Source organism: Megascapheus bottae, chromosome 2 (assembly GCF_031878675.1).
Source record: "Megascapheus bottae isolate mThoBot1 chromosome 2, mThoBot2.hap1, whole genome shotgun sequence".
In the NCBI taxonomy this organism is placed as follows: domain Eukaryota; kingdom Metazoa; phylum Chordata; class Mammalia; order Rodentia; family Geomyidae; genus Megascapheus; species Megascapheus bottae.
The window spans coordinates 40,666,465-40,678,791 of record NC_143510.1 but is presented as its reverse complement, the minus strand read 5'-3'; the positions used below and the strand labels follow the sequence as shown (position 1 = coordinate 40,678,791).

The following is a 12,327-nucleotide window of genomic DNA, read 5'->3' as shown; positions in this document are numbered from 1 at the left end:
CTAAAGCAAATACCTATTAGTAAATCTAACAAAACATGTATGATATCTTCACACTAAAAAACATTAAACATTATTTAGAGAACTTTCAAAAGGCTAAAATAAACTATAAGCGTGGGTCACCTATACATCTCATATACAACAGAATGGGTTAAGTTAAAACAATTACTAAATATCAGTTAACCTGCCAAAATAAAAAGCAACTCATATACTACAGTTTGGAATGGAAACTAACACAACCACTTAGGAAAAAATGAGAAGTTTCTACTAATATTTTAACTAAGCGTATTACTTGCCAATTTTAATCTTGGGGTTATCTCAATAAAACTGCATGCACATATATGACAATAGTCAATTTTCATGAGAAAGTTGTTACTATTTCAAACTGGAAACAACCAAACCTCCAATAATAAAATATACATGTACATTTTGGGGACCTTAATATAACAAAATTCTGAGTAGCAAAATGAAGGAACTATTGTTACATGTATACATAAAAGCCATTACTTCTCAGAAGAATAATGTGGAGCAAAAGAAATCAGATAATATATTTTTTTAAAAAGACAACTAATAAATTTCATCCTCATGCTATTATTCTTGCAACTTAAAAAAAAAATACGTAGCCAGGCATTCGTGCCTCATGTCTGTAATCCTAACTACTCAGGAAACCAAGATCTGAGGATCCAGGTTCAAAGCCAACCCAGGCAAGAAAGTCTGTAAGGGTGTTTTCTCCAATTAACCACAAATAAGCCAGAAGTGAAGGTGTGGCACAAGAGATATAGCACTAACTAGCCTTGAGCAAACTATCTCTGGGACAGTACTGAGACCCAGAGTTCAAGCCTCCGTGCCATCTCCTTCTCCTATCCCCCAAAGTAAAGAGGAAACACTACCGAGTGTCTTAGAAGTCAAAAGAATTATTTACATCAGGAAAGAGCAAGGTGGTAGTGATTGGTAGAAGCTGGGAGAAGCATTATCATGAATGGTATGGATTTCATAAATTAAGTCATTTTTATTACATTTTCTGTGTTTCTCCTAATCTTTACAAGTTTTGCAATAAAAATTATTATAGTGATGCAGTTTTTTCTTAAAAGTGAATAGTTTTAGCTTATCATCATTCAATTCATATATACCAAATTTGCAAATGAGCCCTGGAAAACTGGGTTTGCTTTCTAATAAACAGAGTATTATTGTCTGCAAGATAATAAAGGTCAAGAGTAAACCATTCTATTAAGTGTTAAGACATATTTTCAATTAAAATATATTGCACTTACTATATTAAAAGATACACTGACCAGGAATTGGTGATTCATGCCTATAATCTTAGCTACTCAGGAGGCTGAGATGTGAGGACTGCTGCTCAAAGCCAACTTGACTGGGAAAATCTGTAAGACCCTTATTTCCAATTAACCACCACAAAATCTAGAGTTAGAGCTGTGGCTTAAGTGGTAGAGCAATAGCCTGAGCCAAAAAGCTCAGAGATAGTACCCAGGCTCTGCGTTAAAGCCCTAGAACCAGCAACCTCCTAATATATAATATATACATATATTATATATATATACAAATTGTTGTTTGAAATCACATTCTGCTTTATTAAACAACTGAGTCTGAAACCAAAATATTATTAATGTTTATAGTATCTTAGCTGTCATCCTGTCTTTATAGATCAAAAACATTTTCTATTTGTTCTTTCAGTAATGATGACAATTAAATACTATTGAAATTTAAGCCCTAGGATAGAATTACTATTTATTTCTTTTGTGGTGTTAGGATGCAAAATTGGGACAGAAGGGCATAGAAACTTCAGATGCTAAGGTCAGAATTATAATAATAAATACTTCCATGGCACATTGGGTAGCTGTAATTCATACCTAGGAAACCCTGCTATGTAAATCTTTATGGTGAAAGACCTTCCTATGTCTGAACTATCCATAAATAAAACACTGACAAAATTAGAATGACTTAATTCCTTGTTCTAACGCTAAATATATTTGTAAGTACAGAGATTCTTTTCAGTTAGAATAGCAGTTTCAAACTGTGAGTTACAGAATACCCAAAGCTGCTAGCCTGGCTGGGATTGTGTGGCTACACAATCAGCAGATGATTAAAAGCAGGGTTTTGAAGTCAGACCATTTGGGTGTATACTTGCACCTATCTAGGCATTTGCTTTATAATATCTTGACTTCTCTTGACTGGCAAAATAAGAATAAGGGAATTTTCAACCTCTCACTACTGGCTGGGTGAAATTTTGGAATATTACCTGTAATGCATTTAGAACAATGCAATGCTCAATAGTGATTGTTGTTCATAACTGAAGTGAGATAACTGGGATCTGGGAATTTCCCCTTAGTTTTTTGGTTCAAGTCAGGTGCTCTACAACCTGAGCCACAGCCCCATTTCTGGCTTAGTGGTACTTAATTAGAGATAAGAGTCTCATGGACTTTCCTGCTTGGGATGGCTTCAAACTGTGTTCCTTGGATCTCAGCCTCTGGAGTAGCTGGTATTACAGGTGTGAGCCACCAGTACACCACTGTAAGCACTCTTAAGAGCTCAAAACGCAAGTCTGACAATCCAGGGAAGTACTCCTAGAAATGTGAGTCCTGTACTGGACTCATGAAGAGCTAAGGTAGGAGACTAGTTAGACTTTATAGCATGTGGTGGTAGAGAAGACACTGCTAGAAAAGACAAACATGAAAATACGAACAACAACCCTGTAGCTGGCATTGGGGTAAACTGGGAAGATAAAGGGCTTGAATACTGAGAAAACACATTTAGAGAACTTACCAGGGTCCATTTAATAAAGGACTTCAGCTGCTATAAAATAGGACATCTTAACTGGGCATTGGTGGCCCCTACTTGTAATCCTAGCTACTCAAGCAGTTGAAATCTGGAAAATCTTGAATCAAAACCAAGGAAAGTCCTTAACAATCTTATCTCCAATTAACCACCAAAATGCCAGGAATGGAGCTGTGGTTCATAGTATGAAACACTAGCTTTGAGTGAAAAAGCTAAGGGCCAGTGCCCAGGCCCTGACTTCAAACTCCACTACAGAGAGAAGAGAGAGAAAATGGGAGAGAGAGGAGGGGAGAAAGAAAAATAAAAAGAGAGAGAGTGGAGAAGGGGGGAAGAGTATAGGAGAGAGGGGAAGGGAGGGGAAGAGAAAGCAGACAGGAAGGGAGGAGAAGGGTATGGAAAGGAAGAAATTTACAGAAATCAAACCCTTAAAATGATGAAGGAACTCCCTCCAAATCTCAGCTAATTTGGGGATTACTGCAAAGTGAAACTTTAAAACTGTGCTCTGAGCAAAGACCAGACAAACTTCCTCTCAGAAAAGAAATTCATGTGAAGGACCCTGGGAATTAAAAGAGCAGTCACCAATGAATTGGTGGGGCCCCGGGGGGCGGAGGAAAGAAAGGTGATATAATGCTTAGGTTTACAGGCTGAAGATCAAGTACAGGGGTAAGCAATTACACAGTGAATCCAGGATCATCTGTGTCACCCTGCTTGATGCAGATTTAGTGCCTGAGTCATTCAGATAATAGTGCTAACAATGTGCCTCACTCTGGCTCAGTAACCTAGTCATTAATGTCTTCCAAGGCACATTTTGCCCTGTGGCAGTTTTGAAATGGACAATAGTAGCTCAGAAAGAATTAAGGTAGGATTCAACTTCCAGGCAGAGCCACATAAAGAATAATAGGATCTTAATAAGCTGGAAGTGTATTCCATGTGTCTCCAGCCACACTGCCACTTGATTTGTGCATATGATGTGCATAAGCCACAGCTCAAGTTACAGGAGGAAGATGCTCATTAATAAATGTGCTTTTTTGGCTGGACATGGGCTCATGCCTGTAATCCTAGCTTCTTTGGAGGCTGAGACCTGAAGATCAAGGTTCAAAGCCAGCACGAGCACAAAAGTCCATGAGACTCTTATCTCCAATTAACCACCAGAAAACCACCAGAAGTAGTGCTGTGGCTCAAAGTGGTAGAGTGCTAGCCTTGAGCTGAATAGCTTAGGGTCAGCACTCAGACCCAGAGTTCAAGCCCCATGATTGACAAAATAAAATAAACATAAATAAATAAATAAGTGTTTCTGTATTTTATTCATTCATTGTGAGGCAGCAGAAACTTCTCTGAGCCTTGAAATTGGAAGACATAGTATGGCAAATAGATTTACAAACAACAGTTAAATTATACGCTTCTGTATGTCTGAAAACATTTTTGAAGAGACACCAACAAGAGAGATATATTTTTTGCAATGTACAACAGTTTGAGGAAAATATGATTATTCCAATAGCATCAAATTAAATTCATATATTAAGAAATGCAAAGTGCTGGTAGGTAGCTCAAGCTTGTAATTACCACTACTCAGAAGGCTGGGATCTGAGGTCCACAGTTCAAAGTCAGCCCTGGCTGATAAAACTGGGAGACTTATCTTTAACAAATGAGGAAAAAGCTAGGGAAGTAGAAGTATGGCTCAAGTTGACAGAGTGTCAGTCTTGCATGAAAAAGCTGAGTGATAAAGTCTAGGGTCTAAGATCAAGCCCCAGTACTGGCACAAAGGAAAAAAGGAAGAGAGAAAGAGAGAAGGGGTGGGACAAAGGGAGGAAGTCAGGAAGGAAAGAAGGAAAAAAGGAAAGAATACACAGAGAAAATAACTATGACATACATCTTTGAACTTACCCCAAATTATAAAAAAATATAACTCAAAAGAATAACAACTGTACAATATCTAATGTCAAAATGGTCATAGCCAGTGCAAGCTGGTTTTGAATTATGTTCCTCAGATTTCAGCCACCTGAATAGCTGAGATTACAAGTGCGAGCCACCAGCACCCAGCTCTGATTGCAGTTTTAAAACCACAAAACCAACTGTTAAAAACAGTAGCTAACTGCTCAGTCATTTCCTATACCTACCTCTGACAGAACAGAAACTGTGCTTTGCTTTGGGGAAACAATTCGTTGAGTATATATTAAGGTATTACACTATAAATATTTACAACTTTTCCTTTGGTAATTTGCAAGAACTTATGATAATAAAATGTTCAGAAGTACAGAAGAAAAATAAAACCTGAACATTTATATTCAGTTAATTAACTGTGGAAAACTTGAAAGTCACCATAAAGGCTGTATGTATATGTTAGAATGCCGGAAGCCAGGAAATTATAATAAGACTATTGAATGTAAAGAATAAATGTTCAAGCCATGGCATTGAGTAAAATAAAGGAAACTAAACAGAGGGCCAGGCATGGTAACACACACCTGTTAGATCAGGAGGATCACAATTAATCACAAGACCAGGTAAAGAGTCAGTGAGATAGCTGGGAATATGACCAGTAGAGTGCTTGCCTAGAATGCATGAAGCTCTGGGTTTGATTCCTCTGTACCACTTACAAAGAAAAATATGTAAGTGGTGCTGTGGCTCAGGTGGTAGAGTGCTAGCCTTCAGAAAGCTCAAGAAGAGTGCCCAGGCCCTGAGTTCAAGCCCCAGTACTGGCAGGAAAAAAAAGTTAGTGAGAATGCATCTTAAATAATAGGTTGGCATGATGCTATACAGCTCTAATCCCAGCTCTGTGGGAAGAAGCATAGGTATAAGAACTATGATTTGAGGCTGGCCCTGGGCACACACACACACACACACACACACACACACACACACACACACCCTACCTGAAATATAACTGAAGTACAAAAGCATTGAAGGCATGATTCATGAGGTAGAACACTAAGCAAGCACAAGGCCCTAAGTTCAATTCTCAGTACACACACACACACACACACACACACACACACTATTACCTAAATACAAAAATCAATACTCAGTATAAATTAAGCCTATAAAGTAAAAACTATATATGCTAATAGCAATCAGACTAGCAGACTAATATCAAAGCTCTCCTATTAGGGTAGTATTCTATTCCTAATTTTTCCGTTATGATTCTGAATTTCCTATTAATGATAAGAATGTTCTTTTCCATTTTATTCTAAATAATCTTTGCTAAAGTACACACACACATGCACACACATAGTCAGTCGTGGATCATGAACCCTGGACATGTGCTGTCCCTGAGCTCTTCAGCTCAAGGCTCTACCACATGAGCCACAGTGCCACTTCCAATTTTCTCATGGTTAATTGGAAATAAGAATACCTAATAGTCCTCATCCTTATTAGAATATCAAATTATGCTGCAGAAGGATATACTTCTGATGCCATCATCTACATCTTCAAATCATTCAACACCCATTCAAATCATCCCTTAGGATGATACGTTCTCCACCATGAATCACCAAGGGTGCTTGGAATTGTGTTCAGTATGACAAGGTATACGAAAAGAAAGGTCATAATCTTTTCCTGCAAAATATTTGGTGTCTAATTAGAAAACAGGCATACCAATTCCAATGAGCAATGACAGCAGACTGAGGGTATGAGGTTTCCAAGGAAAATGATTAGGTATGGAGGAGTGGCCAATCTGCCTTAGATCCATGAACATTAGAAATGCAGAAGAACCAACATATTAGTGTAGCAAACAGTAACTCTATTAACCACCCATTATTTACCCATTCCTGGGGCAGAACTAGGCCTACATTTATTTATGTATGTTTGTATGTATATACGTGTTTATTTTTGCCAGTCCTGGGGCTTGAATTCAGGGCCTGAGCACTGTCCTTGAGCTTTCTAAATGCTAGCATTCTACCACTTAAGCCACAGCACTACTTTTGGCTTTTTTCTGTATATGTGGTTGGGTTTGTGTATGGTAGGCAAGCATTCTACCACTAGGGCACACTCCTAGGCCTACATTTTAGAGAATCTTCACAACAACCTGAAAATTCAGTGCCAGTTCTCTAATTTTAAAGACAAGGAAACTGAGGAATGGGAGGTATGGCTTGAGTTGTAGAGAGTGGTCAAAGCCAAGTGAGTGCGCAAGGCCCTGAGTTCAAACCCCAGAAGCACTACAAAAATTAATTAAGAATTAATGACTATACATAAATACAAAGACACTGACTCTAAACTGATAATTAATTCACTCCAAACAGATAACCAGGCAGCTATACAACCGAAAAGAATACCTACTCTTTCTATCAGTAATGGCTACCTTGGTAGAATATTTTCACAATGACACGGTATGCTTGAATGATACTCCAGAAACTTATAAAATGGAATTTTACAGGGAAAATAAACAATCATGGTGTTTATTTTTACTTTTTATTAGTAATGACCAGAGTCAAAAAAATTGTAGAAAGCTGCAAAGAATTGCATTTGAAGGGATAATTACACAGTAGATTATTATCAAACGAGAGTTGAAATCTTTAGAAGATTTTAAACACATTGCTATGTGTCAAATTTCCTCACCTGTAACAATGGAAAATGAATTATTAGAAAGCAATAGTTGTAAGTTCTTTCTCACACCTATATTCCTAGCTATTCAGGAGGCTGAAATCTGAGGATCAAAGTTCAAAGCCAGCCAACAGCAAAGTCTGTAAGACACTCCAATTAGCCACCAAAAAGCTAGAAGTAAAGCACCAGCCTTGAGCCAAAACCCCCAAAAAACTAAGGATAACACTTGAGTTCAAGTCCCAGTATGACAAACACACACACACACACACACACACACACACACACACACACACACACACACATTCATAATTCTAGGCAGTGGGAAAGATGAGCTAATATTACATCCATCTATGAAAATAAGTTTACATACTACATGTAGATATGATAATAGATGTGATACATGACAGCAGCACAAATTTCAATATCTAAGAAAAATTTGTAAAAAGAAATCTGTTAAATCTCCTTCCAAAGATTCTAACAGTTGAAAAATTCAGCACTGAAAATAAGGTAGTTCTTTTCCAGTCTCCCCAAGGGGTAAGTTACCACCTGGGTGCATTTCCTCCCAATAAGCTAAAGAAGAGGCCTACACAAAACTCTATGTGCTGATGAGTTCAACAAGCTCTCATAGAGATGATGGCATGTATTTATTTGATACTAGTAAGGTTTGTCTGCACACTGTGAACCCAAATAGCAAGGGGAAAAAATGTTTGAGGCCCAGACAGCACTCCAAGAAGATATTCAAACCAACATATTTGGGAGTAGTCCATGACAGCCACAATTATTTCATCATTTTTATGCAGGATGTTGTTATGCTGAGACTCTCTCCTCTAGCTTTCCTCCCTCCCTCCCCACAGGGTGAATTTGATTCTCTTCTCTGCCCCTCCCACTCTGCTTCCAGATTGCTTTGGAAGGCCAAGGCAGTCAGTCTGCTCAGCAGCAGAAACACCAACCAGGCTGGGTATGCAGTAGCTATATATAGCTCCATCTCCACCTTGGAGATGTGCACAAGCGCACAGGCACACACACACACAGGCACACACACACAGGCACACACACACACACGCACACACACACACACACACACACACGCACACACACACACACTCATGCTGGATATGACATAGGGGGAAAAATAAATGTAGAAAAAGGTTTCCGCTCTCTTTCTCATCATCCCAGTTATTCAGATTTTCTTTCTTTCTTTTTTTTTAAAAGCAAGATGTAATCCCCGAAATGTGAGGTGACATCCGATTTCCCTGCAATTCTTCTCCCTAATGCTATCTAATAGCAGCAGTACAGTCAGCCTTTGGGAGAGCCACCACCCCCCTCAAGTCCAGATACTGGTCACCTGAGGGGAGGGCCGCCCTGGAGCTCATGTGGGCTGAAAGCAGCCCTCAGATGGCTTCCCCGGGGAATCCCCATGAGCAAATCCACCTTTGAGCTCCAGGAGGAGGGGGTGATTTCCAGGAGAAAGCACCAGGGAGGGGAGGAAGAAGAGGGCCAGCCTTCCCCCCTCTCTGCCTCCTCCCTCTGCAGGAGACCAGCGTCCGCTCAGAAGAGATGTAATTAATGAGAAAATGTCCTGCCTTGCCAGTAGCAGGGATTTTCACCCCACCCTCATCCCCAAAGGGAGCTAGTGCTTGACAAGGGGGAGGGGGACAGGGAATACATAAGCACCCACCCTCTCACACACCCTCCTTTCACTGCAGCTTTTCCCACGACGGGCTGAGCCTGCAGGGTAAGCTCGCAGAGGAAAGGCAGAAGATGGGGTGTCTGAGGGTGCTGACACATCTGCTCTGCCCCCCTCTCCCCAGCCTGGTTGACATGGCATCCCTCTGCTGTAGAATCCCCCAGCTTGCTGTGAGGAAAGTCGAGACCACCCAGCCTCGGGGCCCCTCTCCCAGGGCGCTGCCCCCCCGCCCCCGCCCTCCGCCCCTCACCCCTGCCCAGGTCGGCCCAGACCCGCTCCACAGCCTCCTTCTTAGCACTCTCCACCTTTACCCTTCTCGGGGAGGGCTGCAGCCCGCGGCTGTGGATAATTTTTTTTTGGAGGGGGGTTAGGCGGGGTGGGGTGACAAGGGCGGGGCAGGGTGGAGGGAAGGGGGTCGAAAGCCACCTCATGGGGAAAAAAAAATCGCCTTCTTAATTCCATTGGTAAAGCAGGAAAAGTCTTGCCGACCTACCTGTTCCCTGCTCGGGCTTGCCTGAGTGCCGTGCAGCTGGACCATGCCCATCAGGTTTCCTGCTCCGGCGCTGCCAACACCTGGGCGCGCGTCAGCCCTGCGCGACGCCCCTGCCCGCCGCGCCGCGCCTCAGCCGAGCCCACCTCAGAGACTCGGCAATCCCAGCCCGCCCTCTCACCACGGCCATTGGGCGCGCCCGGGTCCAGGGGCGGGGACGGAGCCCAAACTCTCGTCGGTGATTGGATAGTGGAGACGTCACTCTCCCTCTCGAGATCAGGGTTTGCTGCAGACCCAGGTAGCAAAAAGGATGCTGCAGTCCTGGGTACCAACACCTGCTGCTACTTACTGGTAGAGGACTCTCCCCTCCCTTCTAGCTAAGCGTTTGGTTGAGGTGAGAATCATCACTTGAGACCCCCAAGACAGAGGAGAGGGAGAAAGAGAGAGAAAGAAAGAGAAGAGGGGGCGGGGGCGCCAGGGCAGCAGTCATAACCATACACCCAGTACTTTCCTGGGCTCAACTGAAGGAAGGGCCTGTGCTGCTCTAGCTACAGCCCCAAAGGCAGGTCCTCCTTAGTGGACCGTGCACTTTGGTTAGAAAGAGAAAAATGTCCAAGACATGTGAAAGGGTATCAATGTATGTGAATGCACCTTCTATCTGGCAAATATCATGTAACCCTTTTACTAATTACAATTAAAAAAAAGAGTAAAAAAAAGAAAAGAAAGAGAAAAATGTGTATTTATGGGGGGTGGGAAGAGGAATCAGCAGCAAGTACAGAAGAGGAGGATTTTTGTTTCCAGTTTCCCTTTGTGCCTAAGGTGGTTTTTCTTTTCTTTTCTTTTCTTTTTTTTTTTTTTTTTTTTGCCAGTCCTGGGCTTGGGCTCAGGGCCTGAGCACTGTCCTTGGACTTTCTCAAGGCTAGGGCTCTACCACTTGAACCACAGCACCACTTCTGGCTTTTTGCTATGTATGTGGTACCGAGGAATCGAACCCGGGTCTTCGTGCATGCTAGGCAAGCACTCTACCACTAGGCCAAACTCCCGGCCCTAAGGTGGTTTTTCTTGCAGTGAAAAGAAAGAAAAAAAGAAGGAAGGAAAGAAAGAAAGAGAGAGAGAGAAAAAGAAAGAAAGAAAGAAAGAAAGAAAGAAAGAAAGAAAGAAAGAAAGAAAGAAAGATAGAGAAAGAAAGAGATTTTGTAGGGCACAATGCTTGCAGATTCTCCTCTCTCGTCTCCGTCTCCCCTCCCCTCCCTCCCTCCCTCCCTCCCTCTCTCTCTCTCTCTCTCTCTCTCTCTCTCTCTCTCTCTCTCTCTCTCTCTCTCTCTCCCTCTCCCTCTCCCTCTCCCTCTCCCTCTCCCTCTCCCTCTCCCTCTCCCTCTCCCTCTCCCTCTCCCTCTCCCTCTCCCTCTCCCTCTCCCTCTCTCTCTCTCTCTCTCTCTCTCTCTCTCTCTCTCTCTCTCTCCTCATCCTGGGGCTTGAACTCACGGATTGGGTGCTGTCCCTGAGCTTTCTTTTGCTCAGGGTTAGTAACTTAAGCACTGGAGCCCAGAATTCCATTTCTGGCTTTTTGGATGTAAAGGAGATAAGAGGCTCATCGGTTTGACTGCCCTAGCTAACTGCAAATCAGGATTCCCAGATCTCAGCCACCTGCATAGTTAGCATTGTAGATGGGCATGAGTCACTGGTCTCTGACTTCCTAGATATTTAAATGGGAAAACTGCCTACCACATTTTCAGGACAGAATAAAGCAAGTAAAAGGACAATACAGCATAAGGCACTTTTTCACTTGGTGTCAAAAGTAAAAAAATAATTGCCACCAGACCTTCTGATACCCCAATCAGTTACTTTGTGTACTGATACTACAAATCATTTCATCCTTTTCTTTATTTGTGCAAGTACTGGGACTTAAACTTAGAGACATGAACTCTTACTTGGCTTTTTTTTTTATATAGTCAAGTACTTGAGTAAAGCACTAGCCACTTGAGCCACAGCTCCACTTCTTCCTTTTGCAGGTTGATCGGAGATAAAAGTCCCAGGGACATTCCTGTCCACTGTGGCTTCAAACTGTGATCCAGAGATCTCAGTCTCCTGAGTGCCTAGGACTACAGGGGTAAGCCTCCAGTGCCTGGCTAGCCCAGTGGTTTTTGTTACAAGAAAAACTGCCTTATTACATTTAGACACAAGGGGAACTTGAAGCAATAAAAAAATTCAATCTTTTCCCCATGTATATGTATATGTATATGTATGTGTATGCACACACACACACACACACACACACACACACACACACACATCGAATCTCAGCCTCTTAAGTAGCTGAGGATTACAGCCTCAGGTACCCAATTTCCAGCATTGATGTTTTTACTGGTTATTTTGGAGCTGGAGTCTCATGAACTTTTCTGCCCAAGCTGGATTTGAACTGATTCCCCCCAGATCTCAAGCCTGGGAGTGGCTCTGATTACAGTTGTGGCCCCACCATTAATGATTATAGATATGAGCTACCAGCCCCTGGTTCCCTGCTCTCATCTTTAAGGAGATTCATTGCTAGCCCAATGTAATGAGGTTAATAATGTGCATGCAATACTAGACAATCTATGTCTATTGAAATTTATACTTGTTCAGGAATATGATTTATAAAATTGGCTAAATTACAGAATCTTAGTAAACATCAAGTTCTACCTATCCTCCTGCGAAGGAAAGGATCATATGTAATTTTCCCAAGGTCATGTAATTGGTGGTAAAGCTACATCTAGAATCCTGATTGTAAGAATATTCATTCATTATTTTCTCTACCAATCATATATATTGTTCTTTCTACTCCTCT

General features: G+C 41.8%; 1 long non-coding RNA gene across 2 annotated transcripts in view; it reads right to left on the bottom strand.

The window, feature by feature from the left end:
* The window catches only part of LOC150066703 (uncharacterized), a 143,904-nt gene extending 134,255 nt beyond the window's left edge, over positions 1–9,649 (bottom strand). For both annotated transcript variants that reach the window (XR_016533578.1, XR_016533577.1), the window contains exon 1: positions 9,507–9,649. This is a non-coding gene — a long non-coding RNA (uncharacterized LOC150066703). The remainder of the gene's footprint in view (positions 1–9,506) is intronic.
* Between the last annotated feature and the right edge of the window lie 2,678 nt (positions 9,650–12,327).